Genomic DNA, 13,506 nt, shown 5'->3' with positions numbered 1-13,506 from the left:
TATGTATATTACACTATGCGGGACAGAGCTCCAATGTCTTAGACTGTTCTGCATAGCTCTGTCCTGCATAGTGTTAGAAGCATGTGTCAGACCTCTTCCAACATAAGAACTATTTAGAGAAATCTCAATGTCAGACGAGGTCCGACACTGTATTGGAAAGGGTTAAGACTAGAGATGAGTGAGCATACTCGCTAAGGCAAACTACTCAAGCGAGTAGTGCCTTATGCGAGTACCTGCCCACTCGTCTCTAAAGATTTGGGTGCTGGCGGGGGAGACCGGTGAGCTGCGGGAGTGAGCAGAGGGGAGTGGGGGGGGGGGGAAGAGTGAGAGAGAGATCTCCCCCCCCCCCCTGTTCCTCCTCACTCTCCCCCGCCGCTCCCTGCCCCCTGCCGGCACTCGAATCTTTAGAGACAAGCGGGCAGGTACTCGCATAAGGCACTACTTGCTCGAGTAGTTTGCCTTAGCGAGTATGCTCGCTCATCTCTAGTTGAGACACCTAAGGCAAATAGGAACATAGGGGGTTTCGCTAAGTCTAGCCTTTGCTACACCGGGCCTAGTATGATTTGCCCCTGCACCGAATGCATGAAGCGGTTCACGCCTTCTCAGCTGTCCTAACCAGGCACACATTTCTGGCATAATTTACAGCACCTTTTGGGGTAAATTATATGTAAATCCGTGTTGGCTATGCCCCATCCAGATTAGCCATGCTGACTTTTCCCGAAAGAGGCAAGCCCTTGAGCAAAAGGCTGAAAAGTCAACAAATTTGGTCACTTTTTTTTACACTAGTTTTCAGGTTTAAAACCTTCTTAAATGTCCCCCACTGTTTTATGCCAGTATTACTCAAATACCTGCTGCAAACTGTCACAAAACCTTCTGTAAATGCGGGCAATAGTCTGATGTCAGCCTTATTCAACTCTACTAAAGTCTCCTCAACAGGTGGTGATTTGAGGATATCCTGTACAGAGAATGCCTGCAGCAATTTCTGAGGCTCTGACAATAATTGCATCACCTGGAAATATGATCCATGGGGTGTACTGGAGAACTGGAGTTGGGAAACATTGGTTTATGTTACAAAGCAGAGGAGCTTAGGCTAGGTTTACACTATGAATGAGTCTAACATGCCCATACTCTTCCATAAGACAGATGTATGACACAAGAGTAGCATACCTTTGGCTGGTAAATCATTGCCTCAACTGAACCAAATGGACAAATTTGCGTCACGTAAAAACGTTGCACCGGAAAAAAATAGAACATATGCAAAATTGACGGGCGCTTTTACGCACGGCCGGAAAAGATAGTTCTGGATCTATCTTTCAACCGATATATGCTGGCAGCTCCCATAGACTCCTATGGGAGCTGGAAAGAAAGGGAGGGGGAAGCATTTTAGTAGCGTCCAACGCTGCGAAAAGCTTACAGGTGCCTCTATTTAGGCATTTAGAGTCATTCCAAGGATTTATGCTGAGCAAGAGATTTCCGGGTTGCGGCGTATTTTTTTCGCTAATATGTTGCACCCGTCCATGTGAATGGATGAGAAACCGCTAATCAAATTCGGAACTTGATCACGTAAAATCGTCCATTGATGTTAATTAACATCGCATACGAGCGAAAATAAAAAACATACGCCGGTGTGAATAAAGCCTCATTGTACAAGAAGTGAGCTGTTGGTAATTGCTGACAACCACAATTGAAGCTGTCATTAATGCTGTTGTCACTTATGGACTTCCATTAAAGGCAGGTAAGAAGCAGACTATGACGAAAATGGAGGGATCTTATCCACCAAGTCGTAGGTATAGCCCGTCACTATTGGGTTAATTTACGGTAGAAATACTCTACAATTATGATATAGAAATAATCTGATTTGCACTATAAAATAGATGGATAAAACAAGCGCAGAACAAGCGCCGTCTCTGGAAGGGATGAAGCGCGCAGGAGATTTGCTATTCTCAGATCCGTGCCAATCTTCCCTCTGCATCTGTGCATTTGACTCACAGAGGAATTCCCTAATCCAGAGTTGGCAGGGAATGTTCATCTTGTTTACTGCTTTCTCCTAGCTGGAAATTGTCCTAGTAAAAAATCCATATTATCATACAAGGGAGACCGTTCAGAATGCAGTGCTCATTTTTTTTTACTATGGTTATCTGCTTTATAAACCAATTTTCAAGGGCCCATTCGCATGGCGTTCTATGGACACGGATTCTGTGCCCAATCTCTACCTGCGGTGACCAAGGGTTGCACAATTGTGCCAGTAAATGAGCAGTGTAACCTGAAAAAGCCATGGCCGGTGGCCAGGGTTGCAGCCGGATACGGGTGCCACAGCTTAGAAGGCTTTGAACAAGTGTTCTGGCTCTTAAACATTGACAACTTGTCCTTAGATCATCTATATGAGATCGATGGAGGTCCAACTTCCGGCTTGGAAGAGCGCTATGGCCTCTTCTTCAGTGAGCGATGGCATGATCATTGGTTAGCTGGTAGAGATGAGCGAACACCAAAATGTTCGGGTGTTCGTTATTCGTAACGAACTTCCCGTGATGCTCGAGGGTTCGTTTCGAACAACGAACCCCATTGAAGTCAATGGGCGACCAGAACATTTTTGTATTTCGCCGATGCTCGCTAAGGTTTTCATGTGTGAAAATCTGGGCAATTCAGGAAAGTGATGGGAATGACACAGTGACGGATAGGGCAGGCGAGGGGCTACATGTTGGGCTGCATCTCAAGTTCCCAGGTCCCACTATTAAGCCACAATACCGGCAAGAGTGGGCCCCCCCCCCTCCCAACAACTTTTACTTCTGAAAAGCCCTCATTAGCATGGCATACCTTTGCTAAGCACCACACTACCTCCAACAAAGCACAATCACTGCCTGCATGACACTCCACTGACACTTCTCCTGGGTTACATGCTGCCCAACCGCCCCCCCTCCCCCCCACAGCGCACACCAAAGTGTCCCTGCGCAGCCTTCAGCTGCCCTCATGCCACACCACGCTCATGTCTATTTAGAATTGCGTCTGCCATGACGAGGGACCGCAGGCACACACTGCAGAGGTTGGCACGGCTAGGCAGCGACCCTCTTTAAAAGTGGCGGAGCGATAGCCCACAATGCTGTACAGAAGCAATGAGAAATAGAATCCTGTGCCACCGCCATCAGGAGCTGCACACGTGGGCATAGCAATGGGGAACCTATGTGCCACACACTATTCATTCTGTCAAGGTGTCTGCATGCCCCAATCAGACCGGGCTTTTTAATTCATAGACACAGGCAGGTACAACTCCCTATTGTGAAGTCCCTGTCGACCCACAGCATGGGTGGCTCCCTGGAACCCACTGGCGGTACACAGAAATATCCCATTGCATTGCCCAACACAGCTGAGGTAGTAATGTCGTGCTTAATGCAGGTGGGCTTCGGCCCACACTGCATGCCCCAGTCTGACTGGGGTTCTTTATAAGTGTACAGATGTAGTAAAAACTCTGTGTGCACCTACAGCATGGGTGGGTGCCAGGAAGCCACCGGCGGTACATAGAAATATCCCATTGCATTGCCCAACACAGCTGAGGTAGTAATGTTGTGCTTAACCCTTTCCAATCCAATTTGTATATGGTTTTCCTAGGGGGCTTACTCTTTTTCTGCTGTTATACAACGGCGCTATATGCTGGCTAAAGCCAGTACTGCATGAGCTGACACGTAGGATAGGCTCCGACAGCAGAGAGGCTGGCAATATACAGTAAGAGAACCCCGACGGACGTCTACCAACAACGGAGCTGTACAGCCTTAAACCCTAATGTCTTCACAGGTCACACAGTGGACTGGAAAGGGTTAATGCAGGTGGGCTTCGGCCCACACTGCATGCCCCAGTCAGACTGGGGTTCTTTACAAGTGGACACATGTAGGTTTAACTCCCTGTGGACCCACTGCCTGGGTGGGTGCCAGGAAGCCACCGGCGGTACATAGAAATATCCCATTGCATTGCCCAACACAGCTGAGGTAGTAATGTCGTGCGTAATACAGGTGGGCTTCGGCCCACACTGCATGCCCCAGTCAGACGGGTTCTTTAGAAGTGTACAGAAGTATTAAAAACTCAGTGTGCACCTACAGCATGGGTGGCTCCCTGGAACCCACCGGCGGTACACAAAAATATCCCATTGCATTGCCCAACACAGCTGAGGTAGTAATGTCGTGCGTAATGCAGGTGGGCTTCGGCCCACACTGCATGCCCCAGTCAGACTGGGGTTCTTTACAAGTGGACACATGTAGGTTTAACTCCCTGTGGACCCACTGCCTGGGTGGGTGCCAGGAAGCCACCGGCGGTACATAGAAATATCCCATTGCATTGCCCAACACAGCTGAGGTAGTAATGTCGTGCGTAATGCAGGTGGGCTTCGGCCCACACTGCATGCCCCAGTCAGACTGGGGTTCTTTACAAGTGGACACATGTAGGTTTAACTCCCTGTGGACCCACTGCCTGGGTGGGTGCCAGGAAGCCACCGGCGGTACATAGAAATATCCCATTGCATTGCCCAACACAGCTGAGGTAGTAATGTCGTGCGTAATACAGGTGGGCTTCGGCCCACACTGCATGCCCCAGTCAGACGGGTTCTTTAGAAGTGTACAGAAGTATTAAAAACTCAGTGTGCACCTACAGCATGGGTGGCTCCCTGGAACCCACCGGCGGTACACAAAAATATCCCATTGCATTGCCCAACACAGCTGAGGTAACGTCAGCTGTAATGCAGGTGGGCTAAAAATTAATTTGATTACACTGTAGGCGAGGGCCCACAAAAATTGCTGTATCAACAGTACTAATGTACATCCCAAAAATTGGCCATGGCCAGCCAAGAGGGCAGGTGAAACCCATTAATCGCTTTGGTTAATGTGGCTTAAGTGGTAACTAGGCCTGGAGGCAGCCCAGTGTAACGAAAAATTGGTTCAAGTTAAAGTTCCAATGCTTTTAAGCGCATTGAAACTTATAAAAATTGTTCAGAAAAATTATTTGAGTGAGCCTTGTGGCCCTAAGAAAAATTGCCCGTTCAGCGTGATTACGTGAGGTTTCAGGAGGAGGAGCAGGAGGAGGAGGAGGAGGAATATTAGACACAGATTGATGAAGCAGAAATGTCCCCGTTTTGGATGGTGAGAGAGAACGTAGCTTCCATCCGCGGGTGCAGCCTACGTATTGCTTACGTATCGCTGCTGTCCGCTGGTGGAGAACAGAAGTCTGGCGAAATCCAGCCTTTGTTCATCTTGATGAGTGTTAGCCTGTCGGCACTGTCGGTTGACAAGCGGCTACGCTTATCTGTGATGATTCCCCCAGCCGCACTAAACACCCTCTCCGACAACACGCTAGCCGCAGGACAAGCAAGCACCTCAAGGGCATACAGGGCTAGTTCAGGCCACGTGTCCAGCTTCGACACCCAGTAGTTGTAGGGGGCAGAGGCGTCACCAAGGATGGTCGTGCGATCCGCTACGTACTCCCTCACCATCCTTTTGCAGTGCTCCCGCCGACTCAGCCGTGACTGGGGAGCGGTGACACAGTCTTGGTGGGGAGCCATAAAGCTGGCCAGGCCCTTAAAGACTGTTGCACTGCCTGGGATGTACATGCTGCTCGATCTACGCACATCCCCTGCAACATGGCCCTCGGAACTGCGCCTTCTGCCACTAGCGCTGTCGGCTGGGAATTTTACCATCAGCTTGTCCGCAAGGGTCCTGTGGTATAGCAACACTCTCGAACCCCTTTCCTCTTCGGGAATCAGAGTGGGCAGGTTCTCCTTATACCGTGGATCGAGCAGTGTGTACACCCAGTAATCCGTAGTGGCCAGAATGCGTGCAACGCGAGGGTCACGAGAAAGGCATCCTAACATGAAGTCAGCCATGTGTGCCAGGGTACCTGTACGCAACACATGGCTGTCTTCACTAGGAAGATCACTTTCAGGATCCTCCTCCTCCTCCTCCTCCTCAGGCCATACACGCTGAAAGGATGACAGGCAATCAGCCGGTGTACCGTCAGCAGCGGGCCAAGCTGTCTCTTCCCCCTCCTCCTCATCCTCCTCATGCTCCTCCTCCTCCTCCTGTACGCGCTGAGAAATAGACAGGAGGGTGCCCTGACTATCCAGCGGCATACTGTCTTCCCCCGCCCCCGTTTCCGAGCGCAAAGCAGCTGCCTTTATGGTTTGCAGGGAATTTCTCAAGATGCATAGCAGAGGAATGGTGACGCTAATGATTGTAGCATCGCCGCTCACCACCTGGGTAGACTCCTCAAAATTACCAAGGACATGGCAGATGTCTGCCAACCAGGCCCACTCTTCTGAAAGGAATTGAGGAGGCTGACTCCCACTGCGCCGCCCATGTTGGAGTTGGTATTCGACTATAGCTCTACGCTGTTCATAGAGCCTGGCCAACATGTGGAGCGTAGAGTTCCACCGTGTGGGCACGTCGCACAGCAGTCGGTGCACTGGCAGCTTAAAGTGATGTTGCAGGGTGCGCAGGGTGGCAGCGTCCGTGTGGGACTTGCGGAAATGTGCGCAGAGCCGGCGCGCCTTTACGAGCAGGTCTGACAAGCGTGGGTAGCTTTTCAGAAACCGCTGAACCACCAAATTAAAGACGTGGGCCAGGCATGGCACGTGCGTGAGGCTGCCGAGCTGCAGAGCCGCCACCAGGTTACGGCCGTTGTCACACACGACCATGCCCGGTTGGAGGCTCAGCGGCGCAAGCCAGCGGTCGGTCTGCTGTGTCAGACCCTGCAGCAGTTCGTGGGCCGTGTGCCTCTTATCGCCTAAGCTGAGTAGTTTCAGCACGGCCTGCTGACGCTTGCCCACCGCTGTGCTGCCACACCGCGCGACACCGACTGCTGGCGACATGCTGCTGCTAACACATCTTGATTGTGAGACAGAGGAGGAGGAGGAGGGTGCTTTAGTGGAGGAAGCATACACCTCCGCAGATACCAGCACCGAGCTGGGGCCCGCAATTCTGGGGGTGGGTAGGACGTGAGCGGTCCCAGGCTCTGACTCTGTCCCAGCCTCCACTAAATTCACCCAATGTGCCGTCAGGGAGATGTAGTGGCCCTGCCCGCCTGTGCTTGTCCACGTGTCCGTAGTTAAGTGGACCGTGGCAGTAACCGCGTTGGTGAGGGCGCGCACAATGTTGCGGGAGACGTGGTCGTGCAGGGCTGGGACGGCACATCGGGAAAAGTAGTGGCGACTGGGAACTGAGTAGCGCGGGGCCGCCGCCTCCATGATACTTTTGAAGGACTCCGTTTCCACAACCCTATACGGCAGCATCTCAAGGCTGATGAATTTTGCGATGCGGACGGTTAACGTTTGAGCGTGCGGGTGCGTGGCGGCGTACTTGCGCTTGCGCTCGAACACTTGCGCAAGCGACGGCTGAACGGTGCGCTGAACTACACTGCTGGATGGGGCCGAGGACAGCGGAGATGAGGGTGTGGGTGCAGGCCATGAGGCGGTAGTGCCTGTGTCCTGAGAGGGGGGTTGCATCTCAGTGGCAGGTTGGGGCACAGGGGGAGAGGCAGGGGTGCAAACCGGAGGCGGTGAACGGCCTTTGTCCCACCTTGCGGGGTGCTTGGCCATCATATGTCTGCGCATGGTGGTGGTGGTGAGGCTGTTGGTGTTGGCTCCCCGGCTGAGCTTTGCGCGACAAAGGTTGCACACCACTGTTCGTCGGTCGTCAGGCGTCTCTGTGAAAAACTGCCAGACCTTAGAGCACCTCGGCCTCCGCAGGGTGGCATGGCGCGAGGGGGCGCTTTGGGAAACACTTGGTGGATTATTCGGTCTGGCCCTGCCTCTACCCCTGGCCACTGCACTGCCTCTTGCAACCTGCCCTGCTGATGCCCTTGACTCCCCCTCTGAAGACCTGTCCTCCTGAGTAAGCGTTGCACACCAGGTGGGGTCAGTCACCTCATCGTCCTGCTGCTCTTCCTCCGAATCCTCTGTGCGCTGCTCCCTGGGACTTACTGCCCTTACTACTACCTCACTGCAAGACAACTGTGTCTGATCGTCATCGTCCTCCTCACCCACAGAAAGTTGTTGAGACAGTTGGCGGAAGTCCCCAGCCTCTTCCCCCGGACCCCGGGAACTTTCGAATGGTTGGGCATCAGTGACGATAAACTCCTCTGGTGGGAGAGGAACCGCTGCTGCCCAATCTAAGCAGGGGCCCGAGAACAGTTCCTGGGAGTGTTCCCGCTCCTGAGCAGGTGTCATTGTAGTGGAGTGAGGAGGCTGGGAGGAAGGAGGAGCAGCAGACAGAGGATTCGGATTGGCAGCAGTGGACGGCGCAGAACTGCGGGTAGACGATAGGTTGCTCGAAGCACTTTCTGCCATCCAGGACAGGACCTGCTCACACTGCTCATTTTCTAATAACCGTCTCCCGCGTGGACCCATTAATTGGGCGATGAATGTGGGGACGCCAGAAACGTGCCTCTCTCCTAATCGCGCAGCAGTCGGCTGCGACACACCTGGATCAGGAGCTTGGCCTGTGCCCACACCCTGACTTGGCCCTCCGCGTCCTCGGCCGCGTCCACGTCCTCTAGGCCTACCCCTACCCCTCAGCATGCTGTATTACCAGTGATTTGATTTCACAGGCAGGAAATAAATTGGCGCAAGACTGCAGGCCAAATATAATTTTTGCCCTTTTTGGAAAACGAAAGGCCCCACTGCCTCTAGTGAATGAATTATCTAAGTTTAATAACTGTGCTGTGTCCCTGCTTATGTGTCACAGAACGTGAGGGTAGCAGAGTTATTATAACTCTTGGAGAGCAGGTATTTTTTTTCCCAATTAAGGAAAGCAAATGGCGAACCCAGCAGTAAAGCGTAGCTGGCTGCGTATGATTTAGCAATGTTTTTCACGCAGCTCACACGTCTCCACAGGCGTAAGGACGGACAGAGGCTGGACAAATAGATTTGTTTTCAGTTTTTTCCCACCAACAGGCAGCACTGCGTATATTCAATGAACCTGAGAAGTTTAATAACTGTGCTGTGTCCCTGCTTATGTGTCACAGAACGTGAGGGTAGCAGAGTTATTATAACTCTTGGAGAGCAGGTATTTTTTTTCCCAATTAAGGAAAGCAAATGGCGAACCCAGCAGTAAAGCGTAGCTGGCTGCGTATGATTTAGCAATGTTTTTCACGCAGCTCACACGTCTCCACAGGCGTAAGGACGGACAGAGGCTGGACAAATAGATTTGTTTTCAGTTTTTTCCCACCAACAGGCAGCACTGCGTATATTCAATGAACCTGAGAAGTTTAATAACTGTGCTGTGTCCCTGCTTATGTGTCACAGAACGTGAGGGTAGCAGAGTTATTATAACTCTGGCAGAGCAGGTATTTTTTTTCCCAATTAAGGAAAGCAAATGGCGAACCCAGCAGTAAAGCGTAGCTGGGTGCGTATGATTTAGCAATGTTTTTCACGCAGCTCACACGTGTCCACCGCCCGTAAGGACGGACAGAGGCTGGACAAATAGATTTGTTTTCAGTTTTTTCCCACCAACAGGCAGCACTGCGTATATTCTATGAATAATAACTGTGTTGTGGCCCTGCCTATACAATTCTTTCCCTGCAGTATCAATGGAGGGTGGAATGCTCTGCAGAGGCGATTTTGAGAAGCCCAAAAAAAATGCAGCACAGCTAACAGCAGCCTGGACAGTACTGCACACGGATAAATATGGCCCTAGAAAGGACCGTTGAGGTTCTTGAAGGCTACACTCACTCCTAACACTCTCCCTGCCTATGCAGCACTTCTGTCCCTAATGCCAGGTGCAACGCTCTGCAGAGCCGATTTTGAGAAGAAAAAAAAATCCCACTGCTAACAGCAGCCAACACACAGCTATCAGTGGCCCTAATAAGGACCTTTGGGGGTCTTGAAGCCTACACTAACTACCAATTCTTTCCCTACAGCAGCTCCGGTACAAACAGCACTGTCCCTCATCTAACTCACACCGCATCTGAGGCGAGCCGCGGGAGGGGCCGACTTTTATATTAGGCGAACACCTGATCTCGCCAGCCACTCACAGCAGGGGGGTGGTATAGGGCTTAAACGTTGCAGGGGGAAGTTGTAATGCCTTCCCTGTCTTTCAATTGGCCAGAAAAGCGCGCTAACGTCTCAGGGAAGGAAGTGAAAGTAACCAGAACACCGCATGGTGTTCGTCACGAATAACGAACATCCCGAACACCCTAATATTCGCACGAATATCAAGCTCGGACGAACGCGTTCGCTCATCTCTATTAGCTGGCCTTTCTGCAGCTCAGTCCCATTCACGTAAAGGGGCTGAGCCACAAGACCAGGCATATCTGTCACACAATGTAGGATGCTGTGCCTGGTAATAGAATCAAGAGGCCACAGGGCTTGGCTGAGCTCTGCACCGCTTTAGACTGCTGATCGATGGTGCTGCTGAGAGTCCAACCCTACTGATTAAATATTAATGACCAATCTAGAGATAGGTCATCAATATTTAAAGAGTACCTGCCCTTTCACCTTTGGAGCGCTTCTGCTCTGTCTGTCTTGTTCATCTCCTTCCAGCAGCTGAAGATGGCCCCATGTAGGGCTTATATATAGCACTAGATGGGGCCATCTTCAGCTGCCAGGAGCCAAAGAAGGCCGATAGAGCAGAAGCGCTTCAAAGGCGAAAGTGCAGGTACTCTTTAAGTCGTCAAAACCCCCTATAGTGTTGTTTCATACAGTATTTTGTGGCAACCCCCCTTCAATATTGGCTCTAGGTCACACACTATCTTTTGGCTTGTGTGTTTTTTTTCTATGCTGAATGCTCTAGGGTTGGCGTTTTCATATTTCCTTTTGAACTACGACTAATATCTGGCTGTAGTATTTTTGCAGAAAAATTACCAAAAAAAATGGTACCATTTTGGAGTACATATGACTTTTTTGATCACTTTTATTGCATTTTTCAAGAGGCGTTCAATTTATTGTAGGGGTTGTTAGAGATGTGATTATATCAAACAAGTTTTTTTTTTGTTTTTTTTTTAAACAAAAAGGGAACAAATGTGCAAAAAGTGTTTTCTTTGTGTCCTTATAGAGGACTTGAACCTGCAATCTCAAGATTTCTCAGACAATACACTGCAGTCCTTCTGAACTGCAGTGTATTATTACCATTCCTGCCTATGACCGGCCATGGCAGACTCAGACCCCAATAACTAGTTTCCAGTTTATATGGCAATCCATCAGCCCTCTGCAATTTCATGGCTAAGACACCTCCCTTCATTAACCTTGTACATGCCAATATCAACATTGATCACAACCTGTAAGTGGTTAACAGCATGAAGCCAACCGTCAGTCACAGCTGGCTCCCGCTGCGGATGGTGTGGGCTCAGATCCTGAGCCTGTTCTATCCATATGATATAAATATACATCATTTTGTTACAACTCCCTCTCACCCAGGACATAAATATACATCCTGGGGGGTTGGGGGGGATTTAAGGGCTACTTCAGTGAGAAAGTGTGTGTGTGCGTGCGTGCGTGCGTGCGTGCGTGCGTGCGTGCGTGCGTACTAGTATTACCTTGTTAAGTTATTCTTTACAATCTAACAATTCCTGGAGTCCTTCTCTTCAGTTGACTCATATGATCTCATTGTATCCATCTGGGAACTACTTGTCTCAGCATTGACTCAAGAAGTCACTATTTCAGTCACCAGATATCCTGTATGATGAAACTGCATGGATTGTACCACACAGGTTCTTCATGGGAAGACTTCGATCACAGTTAGTGATGATGATATATGTCCCGATCACATAGTTATAATGAAGGTGACAGACCATAAGTGTACAGTCAGGGAGGCTGAGCTTTCACTTGTTTATAAGACTATAGAGGGTAATTACACTGTCCTGCCAGCAAGCAGAGATGGTACTAGCTCTAGCCGGTCATGTGATGTTGCGCTGATGCATTATTTATTTATTTAATTTATCCATTATGAGATTGCTAGCACGGTCTAGAGGAAGAGAAAGCAAGGATAACTCTAAAAAAAACTAGTTAAGGTGAGTTAACACAGGGCTAATTTGCCGTGGAAATTCTGAGCGGAATTTCGCTGCCGCAAATCTGCCTGCCGCTGCTAATCCGGGGATTGTCCAGCCACGTGGATGAGATTTGTCAAAAATCTCGACCACACGGGATTACCAATCCGTCGCGGCAAAGCCGGTGCTGTGGTTCGGATTCCTCGGTCGCAGCAGGTCTATTTTTTTCTTCCGTTGCGGCCGCGCTCCTCTCTATGGGAACGCCGGCCGCAATGGAAAGCTATGTGCCAAGCCGCTCCAAGACCCGTGCGTTTTAAAGCTGTGCCTTCACGGCGTAAATCTTGCAGCTTCCGCTGCGGCACGGCTGTCCTGGCCCAGCAGAGGATTGTGGAATTTATCCCATTGCTTTCAATGAGGCTGACGCCGCTGCCGACGGATCCATTGATAACAATGGGTGTTGCTATGAGAAAGTATGCAGAAATGTCGGGATTTATTTCTCGCATTGCGGTGCCATGCAGGAAAGCATCACTCGTGTGCATGACCCCAATCCAAAGAATGGGGTTCATATTTGTGTGAGATTTGTGCGTCTCGCAATACAGAAATCTCGGCCTGTGTGAAGCCGGCCTTAGTGGCAGGAAACCCCGATAGTCAAGACCACCAAGATCATAGATTAATCCAAGCTGGAGAAATCATGACGGTTGCGAGTGCAGGAGGTTCCATTAGATTGCATGTATCAACTACATTTAAAGGGGTTTTTAGTATTGTACATTCTGTACAATACTAAAACAGAAACAAGGAGACATTTTTCCTGTTCTGATACCACTCACTGCAGTGATCTGCAAGGGGCCATTATATATATATATATATATATATATATATATATATATATATATATATATATATATATATTTATATATTTATTATTATTTTTTTGGACTAGCTTTTATGTAGAAATCTATAAGGAACAATCACCTTCAGGGGTGCAACTTGTACCTGCTGAGTCCCATGCACAATTTGTTACAGGACCTCCACCACAAGAATGCTTCCTTCATAGTAGCGGTCTCCTTGTATGGGAAAGGGAGACCTTATGGGCCAGCTAAGGCCGGCTGCACACAACCAGATTTGAATTGCAGAATCGACTATATTCTGCACCCATTGAAAAAAAAAAAGCCATTCGCATGTCTGCTCAGATGGCGATCTCCGCGAGCGTATTTAAAAATCGCAGCAGGTTTTATTTTTGCGCAGACTCTGCACAGACGGCTTCCATCGAAGTCAATGGAATCTGTGCGATCCACAGCCCATCCGCAATTCACAGTGTGGTTACCCGCATCGTCTAACAACAGCAGGGATTAAGAAAAAAAAAAAAAATATATATATATATATATATATTTATTTTTTTATTTTTTTTTAAACAACCCCAAAAAAACCATATGGTGCCTGACCGCCGGCAAGCGTCCACGGTCATCCGTACTACAGGGGGAAAAAAAAAGGTGTGTGAGGCCACTGGCTGCGGTCAGAGCCAGATTCTGATGCGGCTGCCCGCATGCAGAA

This window comes from Eleutherodactylus coqui, chromosome 5 (genome assembly GCF_035609145.1).
Source record: "Eleutherodactylus coqui strain aEleCoq1 chromosome 5, aEleCoq1.hap1, whole genome shotgun sequence".
Lineage (NCBI taxonomy): Eukaryota > Metazoa > Chordata > Amphibia > Anura > Eleutherodactylidae > Eleutherodactylus > Eleutherodactylus coqui.
Note: the sequence above shows the minus strand (reverse complement) of the source record.